General features: G+C 40.4%; 1 protein-coding gene across 4 annotated transcripts in view; it reads right to left on the bottom strand.

Annotated features, from left to right (window-relative positions):
• RARB (retinoic acid receptor beta) overlaps positions 1 to 20413 on the bottom strand; it is a 331702-nt gene that overhangs the window by 212970 nt on the left and 98319 nt on the right. The window lies entirely within an intron of this gene.

Genomic DNA, 20413 nt, shown 5'->3' with positions numbered 1-20413 from the left:
ATATTAGCAAAGCAACAATTGCATCAATTAATAACAGCAACTGACAGATAAACACTATGAAGAGAATTCCATTAGCTCCCCAGACAAACACGGTGCCAGTTTACAAATGAAGGCACAAGAGGAATAGCACAGACCTAATCTGCCCCAAAACTATCCACATCTGCACGCAAACACTTGTGCTCTGTAAACACCAAGCCATTACCAGCCTGCTTGCCATCCTCTCCTGGTCCACAGGAAGCCGCTAATGGGGCAGCTCCAGGTGGGCAGGCAGCCCGCCCCATTGTCTGACCCCTGCTTGGCTTTCTGTTCCCTCGTGATTCACCCACGTTGGCTGAAGCCTGTGGGCTGCCTCCATGATTTTGGAGAAAGCTGAGCATTTGCAATTTTTGTTAATTTATTCACGCATTTTATGTCCATATGTCTTGATTTGCAAGTCAACTCAAGCATGGAAATGAGAAGAGCATGGGCAAGGATTAGGCTAAATTATCTCAGCTTTTGGTAAACTGCTTTTTTTCAAAGCAAAGCATTTGAAAGTCAAAATAGAAACTCCAAATTGCAAAACTTTTCTGAGAACTGTATCAATTCATATATTTGGATGGTGGCAATCCTCCAAACATTATTCCTGCAAATAAGACTAGTGTGAGCAAATCATCATTTTGAAATCAGTTGTGACAGAACATTCGAGGAATTTGAAAAGGATGGTGTGAATATCAGACCTCAAGTTTCCCCAATCTCATTTAATGTTACATTCTTTCATTTGGTTTCATCTATAGAGAGTCAAAAGGTACAGCAGAAACTGTAAGAATCTGATCATTGCTTGAAATTTGAGTTGAAGGAGGAATTACATGAACAGAAATAATTGATAAAGAACCTGGAAGCCTTAGAAGTATTCCCCTCTTCTCCTACTGCAATGCCTTCCAAATGAATTCAGCGCAAAGATTACACTGCACAGGCAGACAAGAACAGGTATCAGGTCTATATCCAAGGACCAGCTCTCATTCATATGTGATCCGCCCCACACCAGTATCAAAGTGGTAACCACAGAGCTGACAGCATCTGACAAAACACTGTGTAAGGAACCCTCAGCCCAGGTCTCCTGGTGCTTTCCAGGACTGATGGCTCAGATAAGCATTGGTGACTCTCACCTCTCAGACAGAATGGTGAAGAAAGATCTCAAAACCCTTGTTAGGCAGGCAGTGCAATCTTGTCTTATGTACTAGGCAAGAAGGAGCAAACTGGATGCATTCAGGTTTTTACAAATGTCACCATAGTCTTTTTCTTTATTATTCACAGGATTTAGGGGATGTTTACGCCACCATCAATAGAGTCAAAGCCTCAAAATAGCAGTATAGCATTCTATTGGCAAAGGAAACGTGAAACAGAAAATATAAATCAATGCACTACACTGACTCAAAAAGGGACAACCTGTAAGAAGCAAGTTCGAAAATGCCAGAAACACCTTCCACTTCAGAGTAACAGCAAGCCAACTGAAATCTTGAGTATGAAAAAATGAAAAGTGTTGTGACAAGCAATCTAAACAAATGTTAAAAGTGAAGCTCGACAAAGATAAAATATCTGCCAAACATCCAAAACTTAAATGAAACTGCCATTTGGCAATGGCCAAGTAAAACAAGATGCAGTCAGGCAGTTTCTGACAGAACAGTAAGCACATTGTTGAGATTTCTTATAGACCTCCTTTCTTCAAGAGAGGAAAAAAAAAAAAGGCACATCAGTACGTAGAAAAGTGCCTCTCAATTTCAGTACACACCTCAGACTTTCAGTATTGACCTGCGAGAGAAGGGAAACAGGGTTTTTATCCTCCTTGGTTTGTGCTGAGCACTGCGGCGCTGCACAGGCTGGATTGTTCTGAGGACCAGAGCACCAGGAGATGGGACGAGGTGACAGGGAAAGTGAAATGGGAAGTCGTCAAATGGGCTTTGGGGAAGTTGTAAACTCATCCGAAACTTTGGGAAGATTTCTGTTTTGATTAAAGCCTACTCCATTTCAAAGGCTAATTAGCATTTTAAACAGAGGGCCTCTAAATCAAACATTAACCACCTCATCCTTCTAGCAACTGTGCTGAAATCAGAGCTTACAATGTGAGCAGACATGAGGTCTTCCAACGAACAATAAAGTAACTTTTCCCATAAATTTTCTTATATTGGAGCAAAATACTTTGTACTTTAAGTACAAAGCCAAAAAAAAAATTAAAGAAAAATACAAAACCAAAACCAACAGCAACCAACAAAACCATGCAGGTTTTCTGAATAGTAACTTTCCAGCAGCTAACAGTAAAAGCAGCATATTCCCCACTACAAGCTTCATTTTAGGATCAAAAGGATAGAGAAATATATACATTAAATTAGCAGAGGGAATACAAAAGCTCATTAATGGAAACCAATACCAAAAATTACACTTTAAATGTTACAGAGCGACAGCGATGTGCGCTCCTATGTTCATGGCAACAGTTCAGGAAGAGTAACTTCTGAAAGTTGTGTATTTACTTTCAACACAGCTTTTAAAGATACTCACCCTTCCGTGACTGTTTAACATGATCTCCTCTATTAATAGCAACTCTTTTACAACAATTAGCATAAGGATATTAAAACAAACAGGTAGTCGCAGAATCACAGCAGCGGCTGACAACCAAACGTAGCTGTGACTGAATAACAACTTCGGCACATCCTTCTGCTAGTAATTTAGGCAGCTCCCAGATTTCCCTTGGCAGAATTAGGTTAATACAGAGTAGGGAAGCCCAGCAGAAATGCTGCAATCAATGGCTGTGGCTGAGCAGGGGTGTGAGCCCCAGCACGATCCATGCTCAGAACAGCGGCCCATGGTCACGGAGAGCAGCCATGTCGGGCCTAGCCCAGCAGGGCCTGCAGGGCGGCAAGGCCGCCTGGCCAGCTGGGGGTGACCCCAGCCCAGCCTTCAGGCATCAGGCTCCTGCTGACAAATGGCTTCCGGAATACATTTCCCTCCTCTCCCCACACCCTCAGTTCGCTAAAGAGCCTGACTGGCTTGGAGGAACTTCAAGAAGCGCATCTGTCATTGCTACCACCCTGACACGTGGTAGGACCCACAAGTAATTTGCCGCTGGCGTACACCTACAGCACATGGTGACACACAGCGCCTGCCCACGGGGCTCGGTGGCCCCGAAGAGCTGGGGACTGCTCTCCCCCAGCAGCAGAGACACGGGCAGACCTCTGAAAACCCACCTGCAACCATACCATAGGTCCCATGGTAGGCACAGCCAAAAATCTGTCCGGGATAAGGCTCAGCAGACGTGCAACGATCTCATCCAGCTCTACATTACTTCACTGATGCCTGCATCAAGCCCCCTCAGCTACATGGAAATACCGCCTGTGAAACCCACCTTCTGGGGGAACATCTCCTCCTGTGGTGGGCTGACCACTTGCCTACAGAGAGTGCCCCAGGTCCCAGGGCTCTGGCAGGGGAGTTAACCAACTCATCAGTCCCACCTCACCTGCGTGAGAGCACAGAGCTAGCCCACACCACCCGGCTGCAATAAGCACTACTGTTCACAGCTGAGAAATAGCACCCAATCCTCCAAGATATATTTGAATGAACTTATATACATCCTCAAAAGACACGCTGTTTTGCAAGAGAGAGTTCACTTCCTCGGATATGAAGAATCCATCATTTCAGCCTCGGCTTAAATCACAGCTATTTGCTCACAAGTGTCCCAAGTGTTCCTTTACAGACTAGTCACAGTTGCATTGCATTTTAATTAATTGTACACATGAGAACTGAATTTTATACAATCCACTTAAGCAGTTTTCAGCCAGGAACAGCCTTTAGTCAGACTTTAGAAGAAGCCTGGCGTTCTTCTATTATAAATACAGGTCACAACAACTCGAAGAAAGTCTGAATGTTTTATGATTTGTTTACAGGATGGAAATACTTTACATTTCGCTGTGACAAACATGGTTATGGGTTTTAAAAAAAAAGTATTTATTTTTAAATGTAATTGTTGATTTAATATTTATTTTAAACCTACCAACCAACAAAACTTTATTTGAATCCATTAATTATGCAATTAACATTTAGAGCCCTAATACAGCAACTACCAATGGTTTTATTGCTTTTAAAAGGTGAGTGTGTCTGGAATGCTGTGCTGTGGGGCTGGGGGCAGGAGGGGGGGACGAGGAAGGGATGGCCAGTGCTGACCCGCCCGCTCCTGCTGAAACCTCCCTTCTGGTACCAAGCAACTGGTATGAGCCAGGGCTGTAAACACCAAGTGAAGTAATCCCTACAACTGCAGCCTCCGTTATGAGAGTTCATGAAAGGAATCCTAAGAAAAACTGAAATAAAAATTATATACACAATTCTCTACCATAAATTTTCCACAATTAGAGACCAGTTCTTACTGTATGGCTATGCTCCACTTGCACCTAATAGCTTCCAGGATTCGGGGCAGAAAAATCCCAGCTATTGCCTATACAATCCTTCAGGCAGCTCCCTTCTTACCCTTGTAAAATGTCATCTAATAGAGGCACGCATACTGCTGGCAACTCTAAGTTGGAAGTAAGCCTCACCAAGCAGCACAGCACAGGAAAGAATTGGAGACACCAAGCACAATGAGAACATAACTCATAGGGTTATACAGCAGGAAAAACTGTTTGACTTACACAGACAGAAGTAGGAGGGTCACAAACTACGGGTTCTCTAAATAGGAACGACAACACATTTCAGAATGACCAGCGAAAAGCTCTGAGTTTCTTAGGTGTTAGTGAGGAAGATGGTGACTACGCCTACCACGCAAGGGGAGCCTAAGCCTGCATCTCACCTCAATGGACTTGAAAAGAAACATTGGCAAGCTAATAAACTTCAAGGCTTATTATTCCCACTGAAATGTAAGGACAACCCGAGGGAGGTGTTTCCAGCTGGGGTTAGGCAGACACATGGCTCATAACATCCTAAAGTTGCACCTGATTTCCTTCCATCTCAGAAAAAAGGAAGAAGCTCAAAGGTCGAGAAAAGAAGGTGCAAATATACTTTTCTGTTCTGCAATTTCAGCTTATTGCTTATAAACGACTACATGGGAAAAATAAATCCAGAGACCATATCGCCTGTTTTGTATTTTAATTAAGTAAGTGCCTAGAAATAAGTAATAGGTTTTTTCCACTGCCTCCTCTTGCTAGCTGCCCAAACAATGGCCTTTCTATACCCATGTCATGAATAACATATTCATTAAAAACAAACAAAAACCTCACTGGAACATAAACTAATTAAAAATGTCTATACCAATTTCACCTTTGCTCATCTTCTTAGAAATGAGTACTTCCTCATTCAACACAAAACCCAGCACTCTGTAATCCTGATCTCTGCCCAACCACCCATAGTTCTTTTGCCATTACAGTACATGGTATTTCAGAGAGACCCGAACGTTGCCATTTTCTTATTCAACTCCCAGAGACTCCTATAGTGTATTCCAGTCATCGCTGGCAATTTGTTAACGTCCAATTTATCCAGTGCTCTCTGCATCATTTCAGTATTATGAATGGCTCTTGTTAGCCTGATGTTCTTAGCTCCTTACAACAACTTTTTTTAAATACTCTAACAAAGTAAAATACTTTTTCAACTCCTCTAGAGCTGTAAACCCACTTTCAGTTGCTGTACTAAAAGCAGCATGGGGGACACTTGTGGTTATGGCGTTTGTCTTCCAGGCAGCTGCCACATGTGCCGAGGCCCTGCTTTCCAGAAAGCACCTGTGTACCTGCCTGCTCATGGGGGAGCAGTGAATGAATTTTTCTTTTTGCTTGGCTAGCATGGACAGCATTTGCTTTCCCTGTTAAACTATTATTATTTCAATCCATGAAGACTTCTTGCCTGCCTTCCCTTTTTTCCCTGTCTCACAGGAGAGGGGAGTGAGCGAGCAGCTGGGTGGGCGTTTGGCTGTTTGACCAGGCTAACCCACCACAGCTGCATTTCAGTTTTCCTTCTTGGTGCATCGTTGTTCACAAAATCTTCCTTCTCCAGCTAGTAAGACTGCAAAAATGTTGTTGCTGTTGTTAGGACTGCCAAAATTTTCTTCTTGACCTTTCCTCAACTCTAATTATCTTCTGTTTAATTAATCTAATTAATCTGTATTTATTTATCAGATCAAAAAGCCTACCTCATAATACTCACTCTGTTAGCGTCACTGCATGCCCAGAATATCACAACAGATTTATGTCAAGTCACTGGCTGAAGCTGGATGTCCCGCCTAGGCTAGCCTTGCTCTGTCCAACCCACAGCATAAATGTCACGTTGTAGCTTGCAAGAAGGGAATCCTTAGGAGAACAGAAGACAATGATGGTGCAGATGTGACCCTACCTTATATGCTTAATATGTACCCGACCTGGTTCTTAGCCATTTCTGCCCATGATGACAGAAATGACATCAGAACCACAAGACCCCCGATGGACCAGGGTGGCAGTACCACAATCAAGGTTTTCGATGACGTAGAAAGTTGCAAAGCTGTTTGCCTCTTAGTGAAATGAGCTTAAAAGCATTAATAAATGAAAATGAGTTACTTACACAGTGCAGAGGTGTACATAGCCACATAGGGCACGGGGAGAGGGCTGCTGGACTCTATCTTCACATCTGACAGTGATTTGCTGGTGACTTCGGGAAAGTCATTTGAACTCCATATGACTCAATTTTTCCATTTGTGAAATGGAGATCAACGTGCACTTCCATTTGAAGATAAGTGAAAAACTGAAGGCTGGCAACATCATTAACTAATATCTATTAGTATTTGGTCTATGCGATTGCCCCTTCAAGCAGTTTTCCTGGGGGTATTGGGAAACATGACTTACAGTTTAGTACAGATAACAACTTCATTTCAATAGCCATTCAGAAAAGGGCAATGTACATGCTCCTAAATGAATTCCACACCCCAAATCAATTCAGTGCCTAAGAAAAAAAAAATCCACTGAAAAATAAGGCAACATATTCCAAGAGGGCTGTTTTATCTATCTGATATGTTTCCTGCATCTCACGGTGATTTACAGTAATAGGTAATAACTAGTGTACATTATATCTAGTTTTTAATAACCACACTTCCATTATATTTCATTTCCCAAAGGGACTATTTGTGTTTTTTCCTATCTTTAACTGTAAAACTGTAAAGTGCTATAATCAAGCATTGCTTTCTCTTGTATTCTGGACATCCTCAGTTGATTATAATCGCTGCCCGCTGAACTTATCTTCAAAATGTTAATCATGAAATGAAATAAAAATTGATATTATTACATTACCTACTGCTCCATTCATTCACTCTTCTCTCCTTAACCCAGGAGATCCAGAATACAAAGAATTGTAAAAGAAAAAAAAAAAAAAGAAAGACAATTGCCAGAGTAGCCAAAATTGTCTTTGAAGGTGACAGAGTTGGAGAAGACAGCTGAACAATGTCAAAGCATGGGCTGTTCTCCCTGTGGTCTGGGAAAGAGATGATGGCTCTGGAAGTACGCTTTGAGATAATTGCACAACATTCACTGTAATGTTGGATAAAATAAATCATATTCAAATTTAGCATAACTGGTGAGTGTGTACATGCTACCTTGCTTTCTTGGGAACTAGGGACCTGCTCCCACAGTCACTTACCAGCAGAAGAACTACGTGAGGGGAATACATTTTAGCACGTGCCAATAAAAATGAGCACAGGAATGTGCAAATCAAGCTGCACAGTCAGCTGACTTCTCAAACTCAGAGCACATTTAGGGGAACTAGTAGGTTAAAGAGGATGCCACTACTGAAGAGTAACTCAAAGGTTCACTGGAGGAGGTGTTCTACCTGATGAAACCTAAAATAGCATTTTCAGCAGCCTCTTATGCAGTATTTCAGAAATTCCAAGTTTCCAGGAACAAAATAATGCCATCTAGGGAAGACCTAAAATCCTTGGTGTAGTTTGCAACCATCGCACAGGACACTCATATGCATGCACATGAGGTGTTAGTTTTCTCTGGTTTAATATGGAAAACTAATACTAAACAAACAAAAAAATATGAAAAGCTAATAAAAGCAAAACAAAACAAAGAAACATAAAACCCCTGCATCCGAAAGAGCAAGACACAACCAAAGACTGCTTAAGAATGAAGATCTCCTTAGGAAATAGAAAGAGTTCTAATGGAATAGATAGAACTTAACTCTCAAAAATCTCTCCGTCCTCTAATGGGTCGCTGTCATGAGAGGTGATTAAAATTTCTTAGCTGCCTCTCAGAAAAAGAAAGGAACAACTGAGTATCCACAAGTAAAACTTAGGAAAACTGCACAAAGTTGGCCGGCTCAAATTCAGCCAGATGGAAAATAAAATCAATGAACTAAAAGCATTATTAATTGAGACAACTGAATATGGACAGAGGCAAAACTACTGGCAGAGCAAAGGAGATAAAGCAGACAAAACATTATCGCTAGTAGTAAATAACACTGAATCAAACAGATATGATCAAACACAAAGTAGCATGTACGTAAGTACCAGTGATATTACTTTTGAATTTGATTTATTTTATCTTAAGTTACAGTGTATATCATTTAAGCAAGCCAATTCCTTCCAGGCATCTTGCTAATATCCCTTTAACAAGAACAGGACTGGAAGCCCAGACAGTAACAGGTTAATGAAAAGGCAAGAAAACCCTAACTAGATAGAAGGGCACTAAACATGGGATAGCCAACATTTCCTATACACAGTAGAGCAAAAGGCCGCTACAATCACGTAGTTTGGCGTACCATAAAAATGGGCATGTTTTTTCCCAGAACTGGATTAATTCAATGCTTTACATGCATAAAGACTTCGTATGACTGCAAGCTCCTCACTTCTCCCATTAAACTCTGTTCCCTTTCCTCTCCTGCATTTGGTTACCCTCTGCGTATCTAAGGAGCAGCTGTAAGACCCTATGCCCCTGAGCAGAGCCTGCCTGTACAGCAGTGCTGCTGTTCTCCTGGTCCGATGCATCTGATGCAGCTGGTTTAGATCCATGCTTCAGAAAGATAGGTCTATGAGGAGACTTTACCAACGGAAACAATGGTATCAATGATGCAGTACGTCATGCTCTACGTAAATACTGATGTAAAGAGGTATCAGGCAGGACAGCGGTCCTGACTTTGGGATACCATGAGCTCCTAACAACTTGTGAGGACTAATACTCAATACTATTTATTATCTGAAAACAAGTATCATCCCGAGGGCTTTAACCAAATTTCCCTTCTGGCAGTCACAGCCTCTGAATTCCCCTTGCAGTTGCAGCTGCACGTCCTACTTACATCTGCTTCCACATCCCAGTCTGCTCTCTCCTTAGATAACTGTCTCCTGCCCTAAAGGACAGGCTGTGGGTGAAGAAATCCCGAACTCCAGCTGAAGTGATTATTATCAGGCTTACTGCTCTGTGCCTTGAGATCCTCAGACAGTAACTATGTAAAGTATATACAAATCTGATGAGGAGAATATACATTACAAGAAAAAAACCAGACAGAGCAAATACTCTTCTGAGCATGAAACAGAAAACGTACGAAAACATACCGACTGGCCATTTAATTGCAACTGATCTAATCACAGCTGAGTCTACCTCAGCCTTCATGGACTGCACCCACAGTTATTCAGTGCTCAGTAGTTGTCATGGAAAAAAATAACACATCTCAAGAAAGCGCAATATATTCTGAGCTGGTCTGCATCAGTTAGTATCTAATACTCCCAGAGAGCACGCTTGCCTAATACCCCTAGGTTATCACCGAATTACAAAGTCAGCTCTGGCACTTCTACTGAACAGAACTAAAAACATTCATTGTTTCACGAATGTAACACATTTAAGTAAGAGCACTGAAAGAAGCTCATTCGCTGCCATCTTAATTGTTTCGTATAATCTATGTGACAAGTGGCACTGTGCTTCCCACCTGGGAGGCGTACGCAGCCTACTGTAATGTAAGAGTTTGCCTTTCATTTCTCTGATTATGGTTGTTAAAACCCTAAATGCAAAAGAGGAGGGAAAATTCCCAATGGAATATCCTATTAGAAGCAAAAGCACTTATAAAGTATTCGCTGTATTTCTCTCTCTTTAATTTTACTACTCAATAATGTTTTCACAGAAATTCTAATGGATACTCGTTCCTGTCATACATACCTGGAATAATTCATAAAATATACAGTAGACCACTAACATTTCTGCAAGTCTGAGACTACAACTGGCGAAATCGGTCCTGGTTTTGTGGCTTTCCTAACCAAAAGAAGACCATTAAAAAATGAGTGCTGTGAACTTCATAACTATGCTGTGTTTCTTGTCATGCTGGGATTAGTAATAGCACTGCTATCAAATATTACTGTGCAATAAAACCTGTGGTTTGCATTTAGATTACATTTGATTTCTTCATGTGGAAAATGCATGCTCTAATTTTCTTCTTACAGTAAAATTGATAACACATAGAATACAACATCACAGCAGATGACACAGTCTACAAGGTAGGCATGACTTGTTTTATAGTCATAAAGCTTGTACTTCTGGCTGTGATTTTATGAGCCAGGCATACAAAAAGAGTACAAAAAAGATATTTATAAATAAAGGCATACAACAGTAAATAGGAAAGGAGACCGAGTTACAGAACAGATTGAACTGGATATAATCAGAACCAAACACCTCTCACAAAAAGTGCACACTTAGCACTTGGGTACCTCACCAGTCACTAACGCAGGTACATCGGCCTTCTTTAACAAAAGAAAGCAATTTCAGGCAGGAAGAAGAATGTAAATAGGACAGATGACATTCTCACCAGGCAAAAAACATATATCTTTGAATATATGCTGCTAAACCTCACGATACCATAAATATCCCTCATCCCTTCCCCTTCTTCCATGAACTAAAAATCACCTATCGCTATATTTTTTACGCTAGTTAATCCAGGAAAGTATTCATTCCAGTGGTATCTTTTACAGTACATCTCAGAGAAGCTTCTATAAACACCTAGGATCTTATTAGCAAAAAAAAAAAAAGGAAGGGGAGGTGCACACAGCACACGGTCTCCATGGGGACCTTCCACATGGTAGAAGCTGTGAACTGAGCACTTCCATCAAAGAAAGGCAATAGGGAAGAATTATACAATAAGGAACTGAGTGGAGAGCTCATTACCATGTAAAAACCATAGCCTATACATACTGTTATATTTCTGTACGTCGTCACATTAACAAATTGCTGTTTATTAACCGTGATTTACTGGATCAAGCGCAGCAGAACTGGGCACGAGCTGAAGCAAAGCAGCTGGATGTAAAGCTAATGCGAGCCGCTAAGAGGAAAGTGATGTCTTAACTGCGCCTCTGCATGGCCCGAGCCACCAGCCAACAGATGAACTGATTACACACAACGACAAAAATTTCACCTTTTGTTACACTGCAGTAATTCCTGAATAAATACAAAACATGGTCAAGCTTGACAAACTGATTTACAAAGAGTTGCAAACTGATCCCTCGCTTCCACTGAGGCCAGCGCTGCCAGCGATAGAAGAAAGGACCGCCTCACACTGCAGCAGCGTTCTACATTCGGGCCAACCATGAAAAATCACAAAGTGCAAATGTATTCATTTTTAACTGTTTACATCTGCTTCCAAGTACTCATTTTTCGTACTACTACCACAGTGCCGTCACCACACTATCTTACTCATCTGAGCTCACATTTCTTTCCGCTGCAGTCGCACAGTGGACGCATGCCTATGTCCAAAGAAACGAAATCTGGGCTCCACAAAGCCAATGATAACACTCTGCTGGAAGGCCAGAATTACAGCAGAAGTGTAAATTCCCAGCAGAGGCCGTTACAATTTAGTATCCCCATAATGCTGAAGCTCAAACTTGTGCCCATTTGCTTGCACAGGCTTTGTGTCTGGCTTAAGAAGAGCACTGATACCAGGAGAAAGGCACTTCAACTATGTATCATCAACAGCATGCATTAATGGCTTCAACACTTCTTGGCTTTTTCCTTTTTATAATAACGGTGTATTGCTCAGGAAGGAAAAAAAAGAAAAAAAGATTCAAAGCCTTGGGCTTCATTTTTTTCTTGGAAGAGCAAAAAAGAACTGAGCAAAAATTGTGCAAAATGCAGCAGTTCCCATACCCAGTGGCAGATGCAGATCCTTTGTTTTAGTATAGCCCCAATGCACTAAATTGGAAGTTCACATTAACCAAAATTACAATGCTCTTTCGATCACCAAGTTTCATGTGTTTTCTCATAGGCCTTATGCAAAATTTACTTTGGCACAATACAGAAGTGCATTATTAATCAGCATAGGTTTGTTTGAAAAGCAGGCTCTATTTATTCAGAGGTAGAAACTACTCCAGCTCCGAGCTTTCTTTTCCACATGGAACACAAGCATATCAGATTTGGTATTTGATTTTTCAGCTCAGCTGTGAGGCATGAAATGAACTTTGGAAAAGAACAGAGGCAGAGTCTACATGGCAACTGAAAAGAAACCATGATTTTTTTTTTTCTGGTTTCAGGTATCAAAGTGGAAATGTCCCATCTCTCTAACCACACCCCTCACAGCAAAATCTCCGACCAGCTAAAGACAATGAAGCTTTGCTATTGGCATCAAACAAATCCACTCTCACCCACCGATGACCAAAAAGACAGCTTCATTTCAAAATCACCATCACTTTTCTCCAGACTTTGTAAGTATTTTCAATTCATATTTAAGGATCTGCTAATGCACTCTATTGCTGTTACTCCTCACATCTGAAAAGATATTGCTCTGAAGTCTCTGACAATAATGCAAAGAGATGCTCTTGGGAGACAGTAAAAACCCAAACCCAAGTCTCAGTTTTAAGGATTTCATCACAAATAAAACCGCTGAAGTCTCCACAGCTACACTAATAAACATGTAAAGTCAGAACCTAGTTGTCCAGTGCTGCTGGAAAACGATGATGGAAACACATGAAGATTTTTACAGCATAAGTCTTCTCTATAAACATGTGCATGTAACACAAAGATGTACACACTTTTCTGAAATTTCATATGACAAATCACAATGATTTCATGTGAGACAAGTGATAACCTTTCAGTGGTCACAACAGGTACGGTGGTTGCAAAAACTAGAAGGAAAGAAAAGGCATTCACGCTTCAGTGATTCTGAAGAGAAACTTGCCTGCACCTAACACAATGGAAAAACTACTCAAGAAGAGCTAATCTGTGTGAAACTATGACCCCACTAATGCTGCTAGAAGCAGTGAAAACTGTGAAAATCTACTGAATTAAGTGTTGACTGAGTAAGTTAAAGCTTCAGGTAGGCATCTCTCAACCCATCCATCCACCCACATACCTTGGGGTGGTATCCATGTGATAAATTGCATTTAACACACACCTGCACTCTGCCTACTAATCTGTCCTCACCTTGGCTACTTCTAACATTACAAATCTCCGAGGCACTTCAAACGACTACCTTCTGTGAGGAAGAATTTCTCCTCGAGAGTGCACTGGCAAGAAGCCAGGCAAGATTTAAGATGAAGTAAATTACAGTTCAACCTGGTTAGAAATAGGATCTTCCAATTCTTAGAAAACTAGGTTTCTAAGGATTTCCAGGATTTCTATTACATCCAGGAGACAGAAATTCAGGTTTTCTAACAGTAAAAGCCACGTTAAGTCACCGAGTGGTAAGCAGCTCGTAGACGCGTACACATGCCTAGAGCTGAGGATGGGGTGAAGCCGTGAAGCCCTACAGATACCGATGAAGACACGACACGCACAGCTACTCCTGGGTCACCTACAGGCAGGACTGTCGTTTCCCCCAACAGAACTGACCCATCAGGGGACTGCCCCCCTGAAAGCCGAGGGTATGTGGAAGGCAGCTTGCCAGCAGCCAGCTGGATGGAAAATTGAGGCCTCGGCACGGGGAACAGACCCCTCTGTTGTTGAGTATCGAGCAAACCCAGAGTGAGCAGTACTGCCATCACTGCAGCAAGGAGCACCACGCTGTCTGTTCATTTTTCACTGTGCCTTGGTATGCACGTACAATTCCCACCTCTCCACTGCAATAATAATAAATAATAATAATTTATAATAATAAAACTCCATTTTATTACAAATTTGAAGAAAGCAAGCCATACAACCGATGTGAAATCCTACTCAAAAAAGGTGCAAGAACTTTACAGAGGAAATGCTGACGTTTTCCTCAAAATACTCTACTTTGTAACATGACAAGTCAGAGAGAAGCTGATGCTTGGTTCTCGCCTCCCAGCTACCTGCCGGGTGGCAGCGTGCAAAGCGCCGTGAGCAGCACCAGGGGTGTGCAGTGACCTCCCTCCATGCCCAGAATGCTCAGGGCCAAACTCCTCCGGCAGACAGAAATATTTTTTTACTTCCAGATGAGAGAAACAGAGGGATTTTGTGCAAAGGCCAGCTTATTATTATTTGAACTCCGACAGGGCACCCGGACTGGACCCTGAATAAATTATGCCAGGATATATGCTCAGAGTTAGCTTCCCTAGCAGCTCTGCACAAACAGAAATCAGCAGGAGTCCAGCATGTAGAGCAGCTTCCGAATCGGGTCATTAATCTGTACAAGCAGAAAAACCTACCCAACAAACACATTAGCAGTCATCACACTCCAGGTTACAAGGCTGAGCTATCATGTAAATTGATACGCATCTCATGCCTCCTCCAGCCTCGGAGGAAGGCACAAGCAACCTACAGGGGAGCACAGAAAGCGCCGAGGGATGTGCACGCTTGGGAAGGAACAATGAACAGGACACATTTATTTAGCCATTGTGACGACAACTCGGTGTTATTTCTTCTGTGACCTCAAGCAACGTCTTGAGGGATGGTCAAAGCCTAAAATGACTTGGCTCTAAAAACATGGTTGTTGCCACAAAAAATCTCTTCCAGCTTGAAACGATGGCCACAAAACTGTAAGGGCAAAAGATGACACCTGAAGTACACAAACACACAGGGGTTAGCCACAAACCTCTGCTTTCCATACAGTTCGTTTGTTGATAAATCATCAAATAAGCAACCTCTGCCTGCTGTCTATTCACTATCTGATTAGCTGGATGCTTCCCTCCAGGTCTCTGGGAGGACAGAGTCTTGACGCTTGATTTCAAGGACAGAGCGACAGCTTCGTCCAGAGTTGTACTGGGTGTTTGTTCGCACTTTGGGCTCAAACCAGAAACAATCGGATGGGTTCTTTTTAACTACTGCACCAGCAGTTGCCCGCCTTTCATAACTACAGGATGGCAATACTGTGGAAATGGAAGGATTTCATTTTTGTAGACCCTACGTAAAACCTAATGCCCTCTTTAGAGGGATCATAAACAGGACAGACCTAAGTGGGACAGAAATGCATTTCCCAGACAATGCTTGTATCACGAAAATGCCCGGTATTTACAGCAACGCATAGCAGAAAGAGAACCACATGCGAAGTACGTTATGAAAGCCAGAACAGCTCTACATTACTCATCTAAATGCATGACTATAGAGCCAATAAGCATGATCTGAGTTAATGCTGTCAGTTCCTCAGGGTGATGCAGAAAATAATGGGGAGCAAGAGCTGAGGTGAGGGAAGAAGGGCTGGCTGAGTGATGCACCTCCTCACTTGCTTCCCTTTGCCACGCTGCCTGGAGAAATTTATACAGGAACAACTCTAAGCACACACTTAAGCCTATTCTCTTCTACACTGACATGACTCTAGAGAGCTTCTGGTAGATGTAAAATACAACACAACTGGTTACAAGCATTTTTGTGCTGCCAGCTGGTATAAAAGGGCCCTTGTACAGGAACCTGACTTTCTAACTCTAGCTTTTGGAGTTACTCAGCTGTCTGTTTTGTTTTCCCTATGTATGACAAAAACAAAATCAAAAGGTTTGGTGGATGGTGGAAGTAAAAACAAACAACAACAAAAAAAAACCCCGCTGCTATATATATGCATATCAAAATATACAAACTATACAAATATAAAAACACAAATACATTTTATATATATATATATACATATATATATAAAACCTCTTTAAAACACAAATTATCAAGCATGTGTACTTGGGCAAGTCTTATTCCCTCCAGAATCCTGGAAACAACTCTCTAAATAATGGCAGCGTTTACGTTTTGCTTCTCACTGGAGAACAGCGAGTGAACAAAAGTTTGAATCATTTTAAGCGAGCCCGAGAGATGCTTATTCACCAGAGTTTGCATCTGTTGCGAACGGCTCATTTAATTCAACCTCAGAGGCATTTGCTCTCCACTTTTCAACCTTAGAAAGCGATAACCTAGCTAAGGAGGTTACAGACAGCATCATCGGTTCCAATCAAAAAGATGCCAATGAACAGCTGAGACTTAAATTTACACCTAGCATGCTTACACAGACATGAAAATGAATACCAGGTGTAATCAATTTCAGTTACGTTATACATTTTTTGCTTGTTTTTAAAGAATTTCTGGAAGACAAATATTAAGCAAAAGCCTGAAATTAAAATCAAGCAGGGAAAAATTAATCTAACTGCCAAGAAGAATAGACTCAGGTTCCATGACAAACACAGATACATGTTCAATATTAACTTTAAAAATGCTTCTAAATTCAACCAATATGCTATAAAATGACAAATGTATATATTATACGCACCAATTATAAAACATTGCAGCAAGGATTAACTACATGCGCAGATCTTACGAGCACCCTGGGAGCAGGATTGTGAACTAAATAAAGTAAAGCAATTTTGAAATCCACAGACATTACATTTTCCCTGCATTAAAAGTGGTTGGGGGGTGATGTTCAGGGCTTTTTGGATTTTTTTTTTCTGAATGAGGGAGGAAACAAAAAACAAAAACCAAGACAGCTTCCTGGATTATCAGTGGGTTTAGTCTAGATGCAGTATATTTACCGGAAAATTAAACCTACCTAAGTCCTGCAACATCTGTTTTTATCAGAGACTCACCTATTTCCAGAAAGGCGATAACCACTCATAAATCCATTTTCAAAAGAAAATTGTAAAAATCCTTTGGATGTGCAATGCTCAGCATTCAATATTTGCCACCAGCAGACACTGTTCTTAAATAAAACGGGAGTCAGCCTTAGAAAACATCCAGATAGAAAAGAGAATCTTAGCCTCCCTGTAAAACCTGCAAAAATACATCTCGTTCACTTGTGTGGATCTCTTTATTGCAGTTGACATGGGCTTGCCCAGGGGACTAACTTGTTGTTCCATAAAGATCCTTAAATAGGCACTACTGATGAATCATTTAATCCAAGCCCTTGTATCAAATGGCTGCTATTGCCAGTGACAGTGATAGAAAAATCTATTTGCCAATTAAATAACTGCATGCAAAGCTATGACTGTTTATTATGCCTTTTAACATAGTTCAGCTGCTCTGGATCATATCCAGTAAGCTTCATATTTTACAAAAACTGCATTCCATATAATTCATAAGTAACATGCTTTAAGCCTTCGGTTTTTAAATACACCTTTTCACTCATGTTGTTATGAAGTGTTTGCTTGGGCAAGGGAATACGTTTTACACACAAATGCCATTCTCATCATTCAACTATACATATATATTGCTTTGGACCTCTCTCTGTTGATAATGAAATTATGATTTATATGTAGAATATAAGACTGTGTTTTTAGTTGTTGAAAAAAACACTTTAAAAACTCACTATGTTTACTTTAAAAGTGAAGGACGTACAAAGGCTATTCATTTTTGTAAAACTAAGGGAATACATTTTGATCCCATGAGTCTAATAAAGCTGCATAAACATAACAATAATGAAAGCTAAGATGAATAGTTAAGATGAGCACTTAAGCATGCCTGGACTTCATTTACACTTGGACTTCCACCATGCCAGGAAACAAGAAAACAAGTGAAGGGGCAGTAATTAAAAGGAATTTAAGATTAGAGGCAGCATTATATCCACGTACGGAGCACCATTAAAACAGCAAACAGTATTTGGTTTGACAAGGCTGTAACTTACCAAGGTACACAGGGGTCTATGTTGCAGCTCAGAGAAGCCATCACTGCTGAGAGCAACTTAAGCATACGCTTAACTTGAAGAAATCGGATCTTAACATGTGCTTTACGTCAAGCATGAGTATATATCTTTGGGACATACACCATATTTTGATTTCATTTTAGTATGTGAAGAAAATGAAGTCATACTAATACATTTAGCAGCACTGAATAAACACGGGATAAAAATACTGGAAATTGTAGAACATACAGCTGAAATTAATCCCTTTCCATTAAAAAAGGGAAAAAACAAAGACTTTTTTTTCTTTTAATCACAGGGAAGTTTATTTTTTCTCTTACTCTTAAAAACAAAACACACAAACAAATGTAAGTTAGCCTCTTATCTCTTACTGTTTCCACAAATTTAGTCTAAGCTGATGCAAACTTGTACTTGATGTTTCAGAATGAACCCTGATTCTTCTGTCTCTGTATTAGTATTTTGTGTTATGATTTGAGTTACTGTTTGCAATGCTATTCTCAACTCTTTAACTACCTTGTCAGTACAAGTTGTAGTTTTTACTGTACTGGTTTCTGAAGAAAATATTTCCATATTCATTTATCAGATTCTCAAAACAGCAGATGCTAATTTACAGAAAGTACTATTGCTATTTGCATATCTAAGCATGGAGATTATTTACAAATGTCAGTAGCCCTTTTAAAGTGCATAGGCTGGAGTTGTTAGGTAGAAAGTGTCACTTAATTTTGGTGAGGTAAAATAACTGATTTAAGTATGCTGCTGTACCCCGGGTTCATGAGAAAACAAGCTGTAGCATTATTTTTGCCTGCATAAAATTTAGCCTCTAAAGTTTAAAAAGAAAACAAAACAAAAAAACTGTTTGTCTAGTAAATAAAGTTAATGTTGTTATGTCATACTACACTATCTCTTTTCCTATACTTTATGGTTATTTATATGGGAAAAGGTCCAGAACGTCGGTGCTTAAAAACTGCATTTGAGTGCCTCTTTACTTCCTTTATTTCTCCCTGCTGGTCTGAAATTTCTAATCACAAAAATACCTCTTGTAAGTCCATCTTGAATCCAACCTAGTTATACTCGAACCCTAGCCCAATCACTTTATTGTAAAAATAATCTTCCGAGCAGTCACAACTGGAACCCATTATGATTTGCCGCTGAGAAGTAGAGCTTTGCAAGAGTACGAGAACAGAACCTGCAGAAACACTGGGACCCCGATCCTGGAGGCACGTTTGTGGGGTTCACACCAAGTACCCGTGTGGGCTCCACAATAAGCACGTGCTTCCTGCCACAAACGGGGTCCCAGCCAGAACACGAGGTGCCACAGAGCTGCAGGGAAATTCTATTTGCTAACTTTCCTAAGGATTTGTTGTTGTTTTTTGAGTTGTGAATGAGACATTTTTGTCATCAATATTCATCAAAATCTCATTGCACAACTTAGAACTTTTAGAACATTTCTTTCACTGGCTTGGCTCTGACACGTGTTAAAGAAATGCTTTTGGCATTCCTTATCTGTTGCTTTTAAAAGTCTGTCTTTCAAATCAACACCAGTGATCAAACCTTTCATTTCTTCCTCCTAGGATTCTGATTTCTAACATCAACAATTCTATTGGTCTATTAGTGTATAAAATATCTTCAAAAGTGCCAAATCTATCAGAATAAATATGCTTCAAGTATTTAACAATGCATATTCTTTTTTTTTTTTTGATGTATCACAATGAATACATTGGCTTTCACATCTATTCTCTTGATAAGTCATTTTGAGGTGGTCCACTTTTGTTTTCCTTACTTTCACAAACATGCTTGCAGCCAGTAAGAGACTCTTCACTATGATTAATGGCCTCCCATTGGGTATACAGAAAATTTCCCAGCCTGGTTCCCTTGAGAATGCTCCACTACATGGATTTCTACGCAAAGCTAGATTAAAAGAGGAGGAGCAATAGCTATAGTCCACCTACCCCACAGCCATCAATTATATACAGTTATAAATCAAAGTTTTCAGCCAGAACAAAGACCAGTGTGGCAAACAAACAAGGGCGTTCACAGCAAATTGTTTTGAGGCAGAATAAAACTCTTGATAGAAACAATGGGGCTAGCAAAGCCACTGTCAATATCACTATAAAGTTCTGTTGATTTATTAGGAATTAGACACAGTGTATCCAATTACTGCTGAATTAACTTAAACAGAAAGCAGCAAGTGGAAAAATAAGCAAGGAGATAGATTTCTCGTTTTAAGGAAAAAATCGGGCAATTCTATATCAAAGTTAATTGAATACAGTAATGTGAATCATAAAGTATCTGTACTTTAACTCTCTATATTTGTGTTTCTTGGCTTTTGGTTTTAAGCTCTCTCTTTCATGAAACGCTGGTTATGTCTACCTCATCCATATTTCATCTCCGGTCTGTTTGTTTTCCTGGCTATTTCTGCCTCTATGCCATAGATGATTTTGATCATTTTAGATATTTTAAAATA

The sequence above is a fragment of the Cygnus atratus genome, chromosome 2, assembly GCF_013377495.2.
Source record: "Cygnus atratus isolate AKBS03 ecotype Queensland, Australia chromosome 2, CAtr_DNAZoo_HiC_assembly, whole genome shotgun sequence".
NCBI lineage: Eukaryota > Metazoa > Chordata > Aves > Anseriformes > Anatidae > Cygnus > Cygnus atratus.
This window is presented reverse-complemented; position numbering and strand designations above follow the sequence as displayed.